The 17,896-nt window shown below is 35.2% G+C and overlaps 1 long non-coding RNA gene across 1 annotated transcript; it reads left to right on the top strand.

The window, feature by feature from the left end:
* The first annotated feature begins 737 nt into the window (after nt 1-737).
* LOC103163693 lies at nt 738-7,877 on the top strand. The gene is made up of 3 exons (XR_003480387.2): nt 738-789; nt 1,196-1,286; nt 5,387-7,877. It is a non-coding gene; the product is annotated as an uncharacterized LOC103163693 (long non-coding RNA).
* The last annotated feature ends 10,019 nt before the right edge of the window (nt 7,878-17,896 follow it).

Genomic DNA, 17,896 nt, shown 5'->3' with positions numbered 1-17,896 from the left:
GGAGGGCTTCACTATCCTTGGGGAGTGGGGAGGGGTTGGTGGAGAACATGGGAGGATGGGAAGACAAGGGAATGAGGGGATGGATATGTAAATATGAGTAGTAAAGAAATAAAAATAAAACTGATATGTAAATATGGTGATATATAATTAGAGCCATAGTTACTGTGTGCAGTGAGTTTAAGAAAAAGACCTTTAAAAATTAAGTAATGTTATAAATGTGGACTCTAAAAAGTATGCAAAACAATTACTAACAAAATATTCAGACTATACCTAAGTAAGCCAGTAGAGTTCTCAGTAGTGGAAAAGAAAGCAATTATACTAGAAGTTATTTTTTCAAAGTGACAAAATCCTGGTGTAGAAGTTACTGTGGTTAAAATCACAAATGATTCTAAATTTTATAACAAATGCTAAATTTATCAAAAAGTTACATTTGTTATCTAGGAGACAGAATAAAACAAGCATGTCAGAAGTTGTCAAAACTATACTCTTTTGAGTGGCATACATCAATTATATATGAAAATGTATTTCAAAAACTATCAAATTCAAAATGAATTAAATAGCATATAAAGAAATAATTATAAAATTTTGTCACTTGAATAAATGGGATTTCTGGGGGATTATTGTAGGGGAAGCTGTAGCCATGCCTTCTTAGGGGCTGGCTACAGGTGTGGCTGACCACGCTTGTGAGGGTGTGGTCAGAGTGATGTAGTGTAACTGCGTTTTCTCTTTCGGTTTCACTTTGGTACTTGCTGTACAGACTGCTGCCATGCCGGCTGGCTAGGTTGCTCTGTAAGTAAGGCTTTTCCCTATTAAATACCCTTATATTTCTACCTGACTCCATATTGGTAATTTCCCACTATATCTGGTTGTCAGGAGCAGGATATTGGAAACCTACACCCCATTTGGGACAGGCTGTGGGTTCCATCCGGCCCGCAGCCTAGGCCCGGAAAGCAACCTCTCTCCACAGGCGTTCCCGGCTAGCAGCAGACACACTGCAGCTGAGCTGCTCAGAAACATCCACCCAGCTCAGAGACAGTTTCTAGCTGCCTAGAGTCATGTAGGCCTCGGCTTCAGCAGAGGCTTCCCCTGGCCACTGCTTCAGGAAAGCCGCATCTGTTTCAGTGGTTGCGGGCACAAGACCAGACCGTATACGCTCTAAGATAAGCACAGCCGCTTTTGTAACCTCTGTCCACAGCTGACTGACTGCTGCCAAATGCCGCGGACTAACTAAATACTTTTGCCACCCACTGGTCAAAGATAGTTACTGCATCTGGAGTAGAAATCAGGTAAAATTATAGCGGAATATTTATCATTTGCTAAAATTGGTAATATTTTTGCTTATTATGTGAATTCACTGTTTGAGAAGGATGCTAATTTGCCCATTACTGGCCTATATGCCATAATGACAGTTAGCTTGCTGGTACAAATAGTATTACTAGCCAGAGGACTCAGGAATAGGTATAAGGATAACCTCACCACCTACTTACAGGAAATAACAGCTTTACGCAGGGAGCTTTTGGAGAACAGATTAGGTCAGACCACAATGGTGCAGCAAGTGGAACAGAAATTGGATAAGCTTGGCTCTGTGTCCAATATGCTAAAGACAGAGCTGTCTGTTACCCAAGATGAGATGCAGCATATTTATGCCATGTCTGAGACCTTAGAGGCTAGGCTGTCAGAAGACCTTGATGAGCTAAAAAATATCTGTAGCCAGTTAGAAACTCAGATAGGCAATGTTACCCAGAAATTAGATGCAAAAGTGCAAGATACCCAGGATAGGGTTGAAGAATTCGAAAATGCCATTCAATCAATTATCTAAGCATCCAAGGTAGCAGATCAGAAATTTGAGTCTAGATTTGAATGTTTGGAAGATAATTTACAGTACAGGGCTGACAGATTACATAGGTCCATACTGTCCATTGCTGAGGACTCAAAATCAGCAAATCATGACCTCGAATCTAGACTCCAATACCTAGAAGGCAGTTTCCATGCCATCCAGATGCTGCCTAAGGATGATCGTATTAAAGACCTAGAAAAACATGTAGATGAGCAGTTAGAGCAATTTACAGATTCACTAACATGCTTGGAATCTTTTATGATTAAGGAGATTGAAACTTTTCAAAAGGATACCATTGCTAGGCTTAAAGATCATTGGATGCCTCAGAAGCATAATCACTCCAATCCCAGGCCCTACTCCACCCAATTATCGTGACTATTCTTCTAAGGTTGTTACTCTTACACCATTAGTGTACCCAGCTACCATGGTAGAAAAACCAGCCCCTAAGAAGGTGTGGCTACAGCTTCCCCATTGTTGTCACTTAGGATAGTGTATATACCTAGTTAGGGATAGCTTCCTATTGTTTTTGGTTGGGATTGGAACGAGGTGTTCAGGCTTGGATAACTCAGATGACTTTAGGGTTTAGTTAAAATAGATAGTTATGATGTGACATAAGCAGATTGTTGTATCTTCTTAATTTTTACCTTTATGATTGTTAATTTTGGATACTTTAAACTTTTAATCGTCTTTTAGACTAAAAGGGGAATTGTAGAGGAAGCTGTAACCACGCCTTCTTAGGGGCTGGCTACAGGTGTGGCTGACCACACTTGTGAGGGCGTGGTCAGAGTGATGTAGTGTGACTGCGTTTGCTCTTTCTGTTTCACTTTGGTACTTGCTGTACAGACTGCTGCCACACCAGCTGGCTAGGTCGCTCTGTAAGTAAGGCTTTTCCCTATTAAATACCCTTATATTTCTACCTGACTCAGTATAGGTAATTTCCCACTATAGACCATAATGCTAAAATCGCATTAAAATGAATATAAAAGTAAATATAAATAATGTTCACATAAATTCTCATAGTGATTCATGTACCATTATAATTAAAAGTTTAAAAACAACACTTTATGACTGGTTAAACATATAGTAGACTGGCAGGATGACTGATCAGCATATTCAAAAATATGTTTGGAATTCACAGCCTTGAAAATAAATTGTGGTGTGTGTGTGTGTGTGTGTGTGTGTGTGTGTGTGTGTATCTGTGTGTTTTGTTTAATTATGTGTACCTGAGTTCAGTTGTCCAATGATAACAGAATCACTGGATTTCCTGGAACTGGGATTAGAGGTGATTGTAATTTCCTTGACCTTTATTCTGAGAATTACACTTGGGTCCTCATTAAGATATATATATATATATATATATATATATATATATATATATATATGTTTGTGTATACATATGTATGTATATATACATATATATAGAGAGAGACAGAGAGACACAGAGACAATATGCATATATGGATGAGTCATATATCCAGGCTGTGACTGTCATTTTTCATATCAGAAAATAATTGTTTTATTTAATTTACTTCATAATTCCACTTCAGTAATTTTGTAAATATGTTTCATCATAAATAAAACTAGTAAATCTACTTTATCATTTAATGATGGTTTGACATATAATATTGTAAGATGAATTCTTTTTATGAGATAATAGGTATTTTGTTCAGGAAACTTTTGAGTAACTGTTGCCCAGGAGCACAGATTTATGTTACCAAAATTTCTTGCTCCTTCCTGTACGCAGTACTACTATATTTTAATAATTTTGTGAGACAGAGAAAGTAACAAATCAAGGCAAGATTAAAATACATTGGTGGGGACATTGAGATGAGCAATGCTTTCCTAAAGGCTCAAAGAGTTACCTAATGGCATTCTTAGATTTCAGATTGGTAGAAAAATAGACGCTAGCTGTTTGCTAAGTCAATAGAGAAAGTATTTTTTAATTGGGACAAGATGTTAATTCTGATGGTGGCAGTGCAGGAGGATGGTTATTCCTGGTTGATAGAACTTATCCCAAGATAAGGTAATTAATTTCTAGACATAGGAATAATCTAATCTCTCCACAGTACTGAAATTCTCTCCAGTCATTTTTGTCAGACAATGATCTCGTTTATGAGTTTTTGGTAACAACTCGACAAAGCTTCTGTTCAGTTTTGTTTACAGTTCCCCCCATTGGCCAAGCATCACATTTTGTGAATGGGGAGGATGCATAGTATTTATTAAATATTACATGTTCCCTCATAACCAGGATGTTTTATTCCTAAGATATGATGTAGAAACGCTGACTAGTTTGAAGGACAGGAGACTTCAGGAAAGAGACATAGCTGGTAATTGCCTCTAAGAAAAAAATCTTGGATCATATCAAATATGGTAACAATTCACAATTAGCCATCAAAATTTGTGTCTGAATTATTTTTTCATACTCTAGATATATGACAGAGCATTTGCATAGATTACCATGCCAAAATTTAAGTAACCAAGAACACAATTTTGCCTGATGGAGTGGAAATTACAGATAAATCAAATGTAAGATAACCAAAAGCTTTGAGAATGACCATGCAGCTTGCTCTATATTTGCAAGTATTTGCATTTGATGAACTGTCTATTAATATTTACAAGGTTACAAAGAATAATTTCATATGTGTTAGTGTAATATCATCTGGGAGGTTATGTTAATCATTGTATGTTCATTTGGAAAGCAGAAAGTTAACAGGAAGTAGAGCTTGAATAAAAGATAGCTCTTTTCCCAGTGATATTAAACTCCTGAAGGATTCACAACCTTCCTACATTGACCAAACACCTGGGGACCAAGGGAAATTTGTTATAGAGAAGATTCCACTTTCAAAACACACTAACATTCCAATGCAAATGTTCCAATTTGCTTTCTGAGTAGCAAAAGACTTATTTTTTAATGTATTTGTTCTTTTAAATATAATTTTACATTCTAACCACAGTTGTCTCTCTTACTCCTCCTTGCCTACTCCAACCCATCAGCAGAACAATTCACAATTTTCAACTATGTTTTCTTTTTTTTTTTTTAGAAATTTTTACATGTATTTATTTGTGAGTGTAAACACATGTATGTGTTACCTCAGACATTTGGACATCAGATGACAACTTTCAGGAGTCAGTTGTCTCCTTCTACCATGTGGATTTGGCATATGTAACCCATCTTTTTATTCAAGCTTAGTAGTAATCCCCTTTATCTGCTGAATCATATTGCCAGCCAAGAAAATATGTTTAATACACTCTGCAAATATGCATTATTTCTTAACATAAGTACTAATTAGGTTAATTATATGAATCATTAATTCAGACAATGTCCTAAATATAGAGGCTTGAGAAACTTATGAAATATTGTTAGGCAAGTTGATAATTTTAAAAGGAAACAATTATTAAGAAGCATAACATATGAATAAAACTAGTATTATGTGAAATCAGTGAAAGTCAAGTCATAAAAATTAGATTATAATGTAATATAACATAAAATGAATAAGGGAAGAGATGTCTTTATTTTTACTATCACATTTCTCACTTTACCTCTGCAAGGTCTGCTATGGGAAAAAGCTGGTCATTAGAGGAATGCCTTGTGATCTACAATGATATCAAGGGGACATGTCTCTACCTTCTAAGTTGGAAGAAGATCTCTACAGTAGGAATCACTCCAAGGACTTTCCATATCCAGAAGGCTGGTCCTTGATTGAAACCAATTCTTATCACTCATCATAAGGAGCAAGGACCCATACTATGTCAAACAACACAAGGAAAGATAGCCATATCAGGATTTCACACACAAATCCATCCTCATATAGATCAACCTGTTCCCTGATTCAGTACCTAGTGTAGAGGCCTTCTCTCCCTCCCAATTCATCTTCATTTTTCTTGTCCTTGTTCAGTTATCAAGTGTATTGTGTGGCTTTTCCTATAGAGATGTGTGCAAACATCTGTTGACCCCAATTAGATCACTAACAAAATGTGTAAGAAATGATTCCATTGAAGTTTAACTCATTGAATCTTGACTTTATGGGTTTATAAGCAGAGATTAATCACTGGAACATGTGTATTTCAAAGGCAGGGGCAACATTAAAAAGCCTAGCACATCAAGGATGATTAAAAATGAAAGAATATATTCCTGGAAATCCCTGTACAACCTGCATCACACTGTGAACTGACTACACAAGAAAATTGGTAGTATTTAAGATATAGCAATGGAAAGGGATTTATAGTTATTGGGAATGTGAAAAGAAAAACATCCTTGATTTCCTTAAGTTTTGTTTATTTCCTGAATATTATGAAACACCAGTATGTTTTAATTGGGAAGAAAACTATACATAACAATAATAATCAGAAAAAGCAAAACCACAACATTAGAAATATCCCAAAAGAAAGCCATTAAGTCTTTGAACTGTGACAGATATTCAAACTTTTAACCAGAAAGATTAGATGATACAATTAACATCCTACAGAGATTACTTAGCTCATTTCGATCAGTTATTTTTGAAGTGTGAAAATATAAATGTTTGAAAAATGGAAGTTTGCAATAAAATTCGAGAAAATATCACAAACAGAATCTGTTGTGGGGAATATTAGAACACTAATATATAAGAAATGTGTAAATTTCTGGCTAGAAATTAGCAAGTTGTCATGTCATGGAAGTTTATTTGAACTTGATATGATGGTGCTAATTTTAGTGAGAAGGAAGCACATGCCTAACATAATAGTTACCACAGAATTTGTAATGATGTCTATCATGAAGTTGTACAAGGACCAGTTGCATGAAGTTGTGCTGAAATAATGTTTTGGAAGATAACTCAATTAAGAAGGCAATACATAAAGGATTGATCAAAGTTGATGTGGATGTCACTAAAGTAAAACTTACAAAATTCGGCAAGTTTGAATGATATTAAGAAGTTTAGAACTAGTAAAATATGTATATTAGATAAAAGTGATAGGGTTTCGACATACATAATTTATTCACTAGTTAGTATACAACATTAGAGAATGTATTATCATGACTAATTTCTCTTTTCCCTTAGTTATATTTTGCAGGTATAGGATATCACTACATTTGGTTTTCTTTTAGTAAAAAGGAAGGAAATGGGACAGCTGTTAAAGTAAATTACAGGAACACATGACAGTAATTAATTTGGAAACCATAATTTGTTTCTGTAAAGATTAACATTTACTTCTTCCAAATGCACCAAACATTCTAATACGACAGAAGATCTGACAAAAGTAGGAAGAAAAATCTTTTTTTTTTTTTTTAGTTTTTTGTAAAACTAAGTAGGTAAATAATAGCATTGACAAAATTGTTCCTTCCTCAGCTTTCAGGAGAAATTGACAGAAGTTAGAAGAAATGTCAGTTTTACTTAAGTGCTACCATATTCAAGAAACTTGAATTTTAGCATTGCCAAAGAAGAGGTACAGAAAGAATGAAGGGTAATTTTAGCAATATTTAAGTCATGATAAGTGAGTGTCTTTTGGTGAAAGAGAAATTGCTATAAAGATATTTTCTTTGTTAAGACTTAAATTAAAAACTCCAATCTTATGTAAAATAAACATTCCTTCCTAAAAGATTAGTTAAGATCTGAAAGTTTGCTCTTTTTCCCCCTTTGATTTACTGTGTCTGTACAAATCATATTTGCATGCATATTCAGAAAATAAGTGTCTTTTCATCTACAAGAGCCTATGAAAATACTGGCATTGAAGTTAACACAGCATGTATAAATGATATCTGTCATAAAGTTCTGGCATTTGTTTCACCTTCTGCCTGGAGTCCAGGAGCTTTGCTGCCTCTTATGTATGTGCCTTCTATCTGCAGGATGTGAAATGAATCATCAAATCTTCTCTACTGTAATGAGAGTAGAGAAACCTGCTGTAGCTAGTTCACAAAAACGATGGCTGTCTCCTGCCAGAGTGATGCATTATTATAACCACGTAGATTGTGTGAAACAGTTTCCTTTGCAAGAACAAGAAGGCAGCTTCTGAACTGATAAAATTATTTTTACAGCATTGGAATTAAAAAAAAAGTCAAACTCGAGTTCCATATTGATGTCTTCCTCATTTCATTAAAAGAAATCTGAATAGAAAATATAAATCAGAAAAGGGAAAGATAGAAACATTATCAGAAGTCTTGTTTCCCTTTGGCAAATAGATTTCTATACCATTTCCTGTATATGACTCATTAAGTTCTACCTCTGCATCTTGCACATGCCATTACCTCTTGTCAGCCAGCTGAATATCTATCTACTTCTTTCTCCAAATCTGATTATTTTGCAATTACCTTCTAGAGATAGGCTCTTGGTCACCTTTTCCAAAAAAGCAGCTCTATTCGCTTGTACTGGCCCCAGGCTACAGTGGAACTAATATTAGAAGTGATTAACTCTTTCTAAACCGACACACAAAAGGAAACATATATAAAGTCAGATCATCCAAGTCTTTCATGGGAAATTTCATGAATTAGGATTAGTCAAAATAAAACAGACAAATCCCACAGGTCAGAAACTGAATAGGGCTGTACAAAGAATCTAGTTCTCTTGCTGCAAAAGGATATTGCTGCACTTTCCAGTTTTGAAAGACAAAAATGGAATTAAAAATCTCAGCTCAGACTAAGGAAATCATTTCTCTACTTTCAAATACATTTCAAAATTCATCTATTGATAAGGGATTGATATGTGAAATAAGTTTGTTCCTAATTTGAATTAATAAAAAAATCAAAAATAATTCATCTATTGGTCAATAGTTGCTTTCCAGCAGCTAGTAAACTATTTCCTTTATTTCTTTTGTTTATTTTAATATTCAGGGAATAAAACATACTGTTTTGTTTATTTTTTAATTTTATTTACCCTTCTAATTGTAAAAGATAAATTTCAAATTGTTTCCTATCAATTATCCATTAGGCAAAATCCCTTTTGTTGATATGGAGGTTTCATAGAATTTATCTGTTTCAGAGACAGAAAAAAATAGCTCCTTTGGTTAATGGACTGGCTGTAAGGGTGGAAGGAACTGAGTTTAGATCCTCAGAGCCAATGTCATGCCAGCTGCATTACTGAGATCCTTATGACTCAGCTCTCCAACAATATGAAAAGTGGATTGAAGCAGAACTGAGTACCTCTAACCCTGTCTTCCTATAAGGTGAGAAGTGGAGCTAAGAGAACCCCCAGGGGCACATAGGCAAAGGAGTTTGACACATGTAAATTAAATATGTCTTAAACAAGGCAGAAAAGTAGGAAGGAAAGGGCCCATTCCAGAAGTTGTCCTTGGTTCTCTACATTTTTGTAGTAGTAAAATGATCCATATGTTCTCTCTCCCAACACACATACACACAATCATATGTACAAATACATGAATAAGAATATTTTCAATTTCTTAAACGATTTAATCTTGGTACATTTCTGAGACACAACTAAGTCATGTTGTCAACCATTTACTATCTGAAGAATTATCAAAATGTATGCAAACACCAAACCACTTTCCTTTTTTGATGACAACTAGCAGCGTATTCAGAGACACAGACAATACAAAATGAAATGATAATGAATTTATACAGCATATATTATTCTTGAAAGTGTATTTTGACTAGTATGCTTACATCTAAAACTCCATTTATTGGTAGCCACTCTGTGGCTATTTATATTTGGGTGAACATGAAAAATCTCTTAAAAATGAAAACATTCAATCTAAGATCTGATTGACAGGTAGGAGTCAGCTTTAAGAAAGAACTGTGTTAGGAAGGTTCGAAGCTGACAAGAGAGCCTTAAGGAGTATGCTAACAGCCAGGATTGCTACTGCCCAATGGAGCTTCTCATTGTATCTGAGCCAATACAGAAGTTGAAAAAGCTGGCTTACTAAAATGTATTGAATGACCTAAACAAATGAAATAGGTTGTGGTGAATGAACTAAAGATTATTGTTGGGTTTTATGAAATATAAATATAAGACATTTATACACAGACAATAATTTGGGTCTTGTTCTGTTCTTGTCTTTATTTTTTTTTATTTTCTTAGCAAGAAAATTATTTTACATGTCAATCCCAGTCCCTCTTCCTTCCCTCCTCCCTTGCACCCCCCCACAACTAACACCCTACCCATCCCTTAAGGAAAGGATTTAGTCAAGATAGTTTGGGTGAAGTTTATTTAGCAAAGCAACTAGTTAGTAAAGCTAAGCAAAACACTCCAAAGACAGGCTGAACCATGCTACGCCTAGTCAAAGAAGCAACCTAGTGGGGTCTACACTTTGGATTTTAAATACATGTTTATGAATTCAGATTCAATTTATAAGATGAGCCTTTTTTGTCTAAATCACAATGGACTAAATCTCATTTCCAAGTTCTTTCTCCCATGATCTCAGCAAAAAGGAAAGGAACTAAAGCCTACATTGTGATTAATTATAACTGTGCCAGGCATTTTGAAAATACAGAGTCTTTGTGCAAAAGTGTAGATTGACATAGGGCAAAAACATAAACATACATTTAAGGATATCTAACTACAAAGAATTCTGACCACCAGTAGACAAGACTGCCAAGATGCAACTTCAGTTTTCCTATGTTATCTAATATCTAGCCCATTATCTATCAGGTGATCTTACATACTCTCATCCTGGAATGCAAAGAGACTTTTTGAGATATTGTACTTAGAGTCCAGTCTGTTTCCTTGCACATATGTGAATGGGCAATGATGTCCAGCATATGTTCCCGAGGTGAAGGTATGTGGTAATCTGAATGGAATGGTTTTCATATGTTCATGTATTTGAAGACTTGCTTCCCAGTTGATGGAATTGTTTGTGTAAGGATCTGAAAGTATGGCCTTGTTGGAAGAGGTTTGTCACTGTGGTAGGATTTGGGGTTTTTAAAGACTTGCAGCACTCTGGACACATCTCTGTCTCCACCTTCTGTTGATAAGAGCTCTCAGCTGCTATTCCAGCCCTCTGCAGCAATGTCTTTGTTCTGCCACTATGAACTTTAACTCTCTTGAACTTTAAGCATAGTTAAATCTTTCTTTTAAATGTTGTCTTGGTCATGGTGTTTAATCATAACAATAGAAAATGAGAACAGGGTGCATTGTGGAGGCAGAGACCTGAGAGTGGTGATTTCCGAGAGCCATTCAGAGTTTGCTAAGGATGGCTTTGTTTTTTAGAAAACGGCCATGCTTCTTGTCTGGCCAGCTTGGCTCTCCTGTCTTGCTGTAATGTCTTTCATTTCTCACTGCCTGTGTTCCCAGCCTCAACATTTTAATTGCATCATTTCTTTTTTATGTTTTTTTTTTTTTTGAGACAGGGTTTCTCTGTGGCTTTGGAGGCTGTCCTTCAACTAGCTCTTGTAGACCAGGCTGGTCTCAAGCTCACAGAGATCTGACTGCCTCTGCCTCCCGAGTGCTGGGATTAAAGACGTGAACCACCATGGCCCGGCTACATCATTTCTTTTAAATATTTCTAATATTTTCACTGTAATCTTTTTGAATTTTGGTTAAGTGCATTAAAAAACACATGAACATATATTTCTGTAAAAAGAATAACAAAGAAATAGGGATGGGGCAGAGGGACACATTAATATAGCTTTGTATTTTATGTAGAAGGTTAGCAAATGTGATGTGATATAATGAACTGAGTTGTGTGTTTCAGGAGTATTTTGTAATCATTCTTCAAAAGAATTAATGTAGGTTTATGGGAGAGAGAGCATAAAGTAATGACTAAAGTAGACTTTCTGATTGCTGACTGATGCAACTGTGTATGATTGTTTCTACTGCTCACCTACAAAACCAGGATGGGTGTAGAATATGTAGGGAGATGCCCAGGTGTTTCCTTAGAGCAGCATTATATTTGAGGAAGCATGCAAACAACAGAATGTACTAATATGAATTCCATGAATGGCATCAGTCACTGGAGCTGCAGGTTAAAAATATCTGCACATGGGATAAAAAGAAATTTTCCAGTAAATTTCTTTTAGAAAATATAGATGGTATCTATATTATATATAAAGCTGATAGTATTTTGTGTTAGCTTTGTTTGTGAGAATTAAAATACATTTTGGTATATCTATGAAACCCAAAATTGTAGTAAGAATCAGAGAAAGATACTAACTGTGGGATCTAAAAAAAACCAACTATTTTGCTTTAAAATTGTAAATGGATGCATGGCTTGTTCTCAATAACAACAATAAAATAAACAACTCAGACATTGGGTTAGGATTTAGTGGTACAAATAAGCATAGATAGATATAATGTCCACCTCTGGCAACAGTTTAGGAACACTGCATTAATGGTGGGTGGGTTGCACTGGAAGTTAAAGCTGTTATTTGGTATTTGGCAGCTGTAAGGGTTTTTCACCAACCTGTTCTTCAGTGTGATTTGAAAGGCCAGTCTTTCACATACTACCCATTTTAGACCTACCAGTACTTATGGCCAGTGCTTAGTGGCCTCCCTAGAGTTTCACCTGCTTTAGTTATACAGGTAGGATTCAGATGATCCCAAATAAGCATTTTGATGAAGAGCTGTTTGCATCAGTGTATGGAAATCTTTATTACATGAAACTACACTTTGAGAGAACACAGATGGATCTGTGTTCATCCTCAATATGAATTCTATTTTAAATTGTATTTTGCGGAGATTGTAAACAATTTGACCTAATACATGAATTTAAATTATACAAATGTATATAGTTTACTAGCTATATGGATAGATATCTCAAACAAGTATTCCACACAAAGCTTACTTTAAAAAAATCATTGCCAAGAAACTAAGTGTACTTTGTGAGCTTCTTCACAGTTTGTCAACCTTTGTGGGAGAAAAATCAGCCAGGAACACAGCCATTGCTAATTAAAAAGAATTTATTACAATTTTCTTTTATTTTAAAAATCTGTTTGACTGTTAAAATTCAAATTCCTCCAATATAACTTAGGAACTGTAAATCAGGATTTCAGTGATTGGGACAAGTGTCCCTGGATAGATTTTACACATAGTCAAAATGTAAAAAGCTCAACTCTACAGTCTGACACGCTATACCAGACTGTGCCAATAGGAATGCAAACCTGATATTTCCAGAAAAAATAAATAGTCTCTCCAGTGCATACTGTGGTTCTTAAGAACTATATACATCATTAGAGCATCTCAATTCCCCCCCAAAAAAATCCCTGCTTACAGATTGCATATGACTGGAAAAGTGGATTGTCTTTTTTTTTAAGTGAAATACATATCTCTATGCTTAATGAACCTACAAAATTACTGTATGATTAATAGTTGGTCATGTGAGATTCTTATATTTTCTTAATTATAATATATTAGATGTTATCAAACCACTCTCCATTTTTGAATATTAGAATACATATATATTAAAATGCATATATACATAAGAGATACATATGTATCTTTCTCTGCATGCTTAGAAATTTTACACTTTTCCACATATTTAATCTAAAAGGTGGTTCAGCCTGATAGCTTTTCTAGTAAATGCACCTAGAACCAAACCTGACCACAAGAGTCTGATCAAGGACCCAAATGTTGCAGTGAGAATGACCTTTTCCTCAGGTTGTCCTCTCATTTCCACACTGGCTGTGAAGAACACACCAACACACACACACACACACACACACACACACACACACACACACACACACACACACACACACACACACTCACACACACACATACACAAGTAAATGCAAAAGCAAACCTCGCTGTACTGCCCTCGATCCCTCTGGTGCTGATTTGATAGCAGATATTATGTAAATGTTCCAATTTCTTTTCACATTATTTTTATCACATTATTTCATAGTTTTCATTTTAAAATGACACATGGATGTACCAGAGGATTATTCTCAAAATATGTTGGACAATTGATGTATAAATTTATATGGACTACACTAATTTAACATTTAATCATATTTTTATTACATATAGATTTAAAAGGAAAAAAGAGAATCTGTAGTTTGATTCTAAACTGTGGCATAACATTTACCAATATCCTATGATAACCCTTTTTCAAGTTAAGTCGGGGAAACTCAAAAATTAAGCAGTTTTCTCATGAATTTTCCCTCACCAATGTGCTCTGGATCTATAATTCAATTCACATTACTTCTCTGGTCAATCTTGGTTTTTTGAATTATTTCCTGTGTCAAAAATGAATTCACTAGTCTGTCAATATAGCTCATCAGAGTTGCTTCCCTCATATTATTTGTAGTATTGCAAAATATCTTCTTTGGCTTCATCTATACATTTAATGCCCCCTGGCCCCATCATGGACATATAAATACTCTGAACCATGTGATTGTAATAAAAGAGAATCTAAGAAGCTCTACAAGCCTTGAGTTTATCCCTTAAATCCCCCAACTAATGAACCACTGTCTAGCACTCTGTACAGCTCAGTGCAGAATATCTGATTAGCATGCATTTTGACCTGGCCTTTGTCTTGAGCCATGGGATTTAATCGAGTCAATAATTCACTTTGCAAATTATTTTACTACTTTTTCCTGAAATTAACCTTTTTTCTATTATTATTACTAATTATTATTTTTTGAGACCAGGTTTCTCTGTGTAGCAGCCCTAACTGTTCTGGAACTCACTCTGTAGACCAGGGTAGCCTAGAACTCACAGAGCTATACTTGCCTCTGCCTTGAAAGTGCTGGGATTAAAGGCCTGCAATGCCATCACCTGGCTGACCCTATTCAATTTTAATATTATAAGTCCTAAGCTAAAATACAGATCATCATGTTAAAATTCATGAACATAGCACCTAGCTAATAATTTTAATAAATATAGTTCTAGTGTTAGACAACATTCTATAACTTAATAAAATTCCTTCAAATTAAAGGAGAGTAAGTTTATTATCACTTTTAATATTAACTTTCAATCTATGTTCTTTTCAGCTCATTGCTCTATTTCCTCTTACTCTATGGAATAGAAAGACTATTAAAATCATACCATTCTGGAATGGAAGTGCTAGATAGAGATAGAGTTAGAAAGAGACATGACAAAGATAGAATATAGAGGACAGAGGAAACAGAACAGACAAAGGAGGATCAGGGTCCAAGAGAAAGTAGAGAAAATAGGGAAGAGGCCTGGGGGCAGCATATGGAATTTCTGTGTGTTCCCAAGTAACCTATTTTGTTTCCAGTAGCATATAATGTAGTTTATCACCACTTCTAATGATTTCATTAAACTATGAATATATTACTAAATGTACCAATTGATAAAAGTAAGTAGCCTATTTATTTGCTAATGGCCTGTCAATTGATAATCAAGCTATCACAGGAGTCTGAGGGGGGAATGTAAAATTGTAATACATTCTACATATACTTACTTATTTCTGTGTAAGAAAATTCTTTTGGAGAATTGGAGAATTTCATGCATAAGAACTGTTATTATATCATCATTTTCTCCTATCCATCTACTCCATGCCGCCTGCTTACTCAAATTCATATATATATATATATATATATATAATATATATATATATATATGTCTTTAGGTGTGACCACTTATAATTAATTCATCAGTCAGGCAGCTCATTTCCAGAGAAAAATGAGTCTCTCTCACCTTGGTTGGGCCTTGGTAGATTTATCCCATCTACACTGGCATGTTAACTGGTATTTTTATTAAGATGTTTATATAACCAAAGGATTAATATTTCATCATTGCAACCTCCCTCTCCTATCTATAAGACAACATCTTGCAGCGTACACTATTATCTTTTGGTTAATAATATGTATCTCATGGGGCAAAAATGAGAAAAAAATACTGAAATGGGTTAAAAATATTGCAGTTCCTTCATTAAAGCTTAAAACCAGTCCTTTCATGTTTTCAGAGATTACAAATTACATTTTTAAGCAGGGCATATTCATGTCCTTGTTGGGGGACCTCTGATCTTCATTATCAACAACTCCACATTTCATAAAATGAGAACAGAAGGATGTAATTTCATTTGGGATCATAGCTCCATATCCATACCTGTTTTATTTGCTATTATTTTCTCATTGTTACCTCCTATGTTTTGAGATATGATATTATAAATAATAAACATTACTATAGGTCTTTCCACAGAGGACATTATCTTTTTTTTAAGCAAATGTGCTCTCTTTCATCACACCTTCAAAAAGCCTAGTCTGGACTTACTTGTCCTACTCTACCTCACATTCATTGTGTGTAGTTTATAATCTGTTTTTGTCTCCCCAAACTTCACTGAGACTGCACTTGCTAAGTGACTCAGAAAAGATTCCTCAGAGGGTCACCTACTAAAGGCTTGATCCTCCATTCAGGAATATGCAAAATAGGCACTGGATAATGCCTGGCATGTGAAGGCTTTGGCCTCATCAATGGATTAATGCAAGAGTAGATTCATATTTCATGGGTGTTTGATGAAGTGACAAAACTCAATAAGGGGACCTATTTAAAGGCACTGTGTTCCCAAGGGCATGTCTTCAAGGAATATATGCTGCCCATGGCTTCATTCTAGCTCTTTCTCTACCCCCTTTTTTGCTTTTTTGCCTCTCTGTCTACTTTTTATTTTATAGTGCTATACAACCCAAATGTATTTCTCATCCTTTAAATTGATTTTTCCAGGTATTTGTCACAGTGAAAGAAAGCTAGCTAATACCCTGATTTAATTATTACAAATGAAATCCAAAGTCCTTTCATTAAAGAACAGGCTTCTCATGGGCATCTTTAGAAAAAAAATATTCTTCCTTATTATGTATTCTTTCTTCTGTTCAAAACAATTTTCTCACTACTTTAGTATTCAGTTTAATACATTTCCTATGCACTGGTAACTCCCATGGCTTTATTGGAATCCCAGTGACTTTCTTTGTGACATTCCAACTGCTTAATACATAACACCCCATCCTAATATGTAATAAAAATCAAAAGCTCAGCATGTCTGAATGGAAATATTTTTCTCTTTTCCTAAACCTGTGCTTCTTTGTTTTCTTTCTTGGTTCACTGAACAAATTCTACTTACTGACCAAAGTCATAATAAAATAGATAAACTAAGAAACTGCTCTTTATCTTCTCACCTTAACAACTATAAAAATTCATTCTCCTAAAATAATCCAAGTTCTATTTTCTCTATTTTAATTGTTAAAGTTTTTCTGATCTTCTGTTAGAAATAATCTGCAAAACAATAAATGTGTGAAAGTAACATGTGAAAGAGAAAATTAATATTAGATACATAAAATTTCAAACTAGTTCAGATTTCTTGCACATGCCCATGTCTGTGTGTGACACTGAAAACTGAAACAAAGGCCTCAGTCATGTTAATCAGGTTAATATATTTGAGCTACAGTCCCAACCCAATTTATAATTTCTAATCAATTTTACTAAGGCATTTTTTTCTCTTTTTTAAAAAAATTAATTAGAAAGAAGATTTTTTTTTTTATTTTGGGAGCCAAATCTCAGGGCTGGACATGAGATCCTAGGCCACTCTTGGCCAGCCACATAGTTGTATATTAACCTTTACATAGCAGCTCCTTAGAAACTCAGCTCAGCTCAAGAAAAGAAATAATTTGACCCAGTCCTCCACCCACAGGCTCAGTCACCTAGGCAACCCCTTCCTGGACCTCTTACTCATGAACTCTTTACCCTGCCAAACATCTTCTTGTGGCTTCCTAATATCCTGCCTATACTAACACCTGGCTCACAAAGAAACCATTCAACCCCTCCCCATATCCTGCTCTTCCGACTATATAAGCTACCCTGAGGAAAAAAGTAGTTTGCCACTTGATCAGAATTCTGTCTTGTGGTCCTTCTTTCTGCATTTCTTGTCTCCATTCCCTATCTCTGACTTTCTTGCCTCAGGTTGACATCCTGCAGGACAGGACAATTTTAAATGTTAATCCTAGGTCCCTCTCCTTCATCTCCTCCCCTGTCCCCCCAACTAATACCCTACCTTTCCCATAAATTATTTGTTCCCCAGGGAGGGAGAGGCCTTCCGTAGGGGTCTTCAATGTCTGTCATAAATTTGGCCTAGGACCTAGGCCAACCCACTTGCGTGTAGGCTCAGGGAGTATGCCTACTTGTGGGATGAGCTCCCAGAGTCCATTCCTATGTAGTACTGATGCACTACAAGGGGACACAT

This window comes from Cricetulus griseus, assembly GCF_003668045.3.
Source record: "Cricetulus griseus strain 17A/GY chromosome 1 unlocalized genomic scaffold, alternate assembly CriGri-PICRH-1.0 chr1_0, whole genome shotgun sequence".
Lineage (NCBI taxonomy): Eukaryota > Metazoa > Chordata > Mammalia > Rodentia > Cricetidae > Cricetulus > Cricetulus griseus.
The sequence above is the reverse complement of the archived record's forward strand: the minus strand, read 5'-3'. Positions and strand labels throughout refer to the sequence as shown.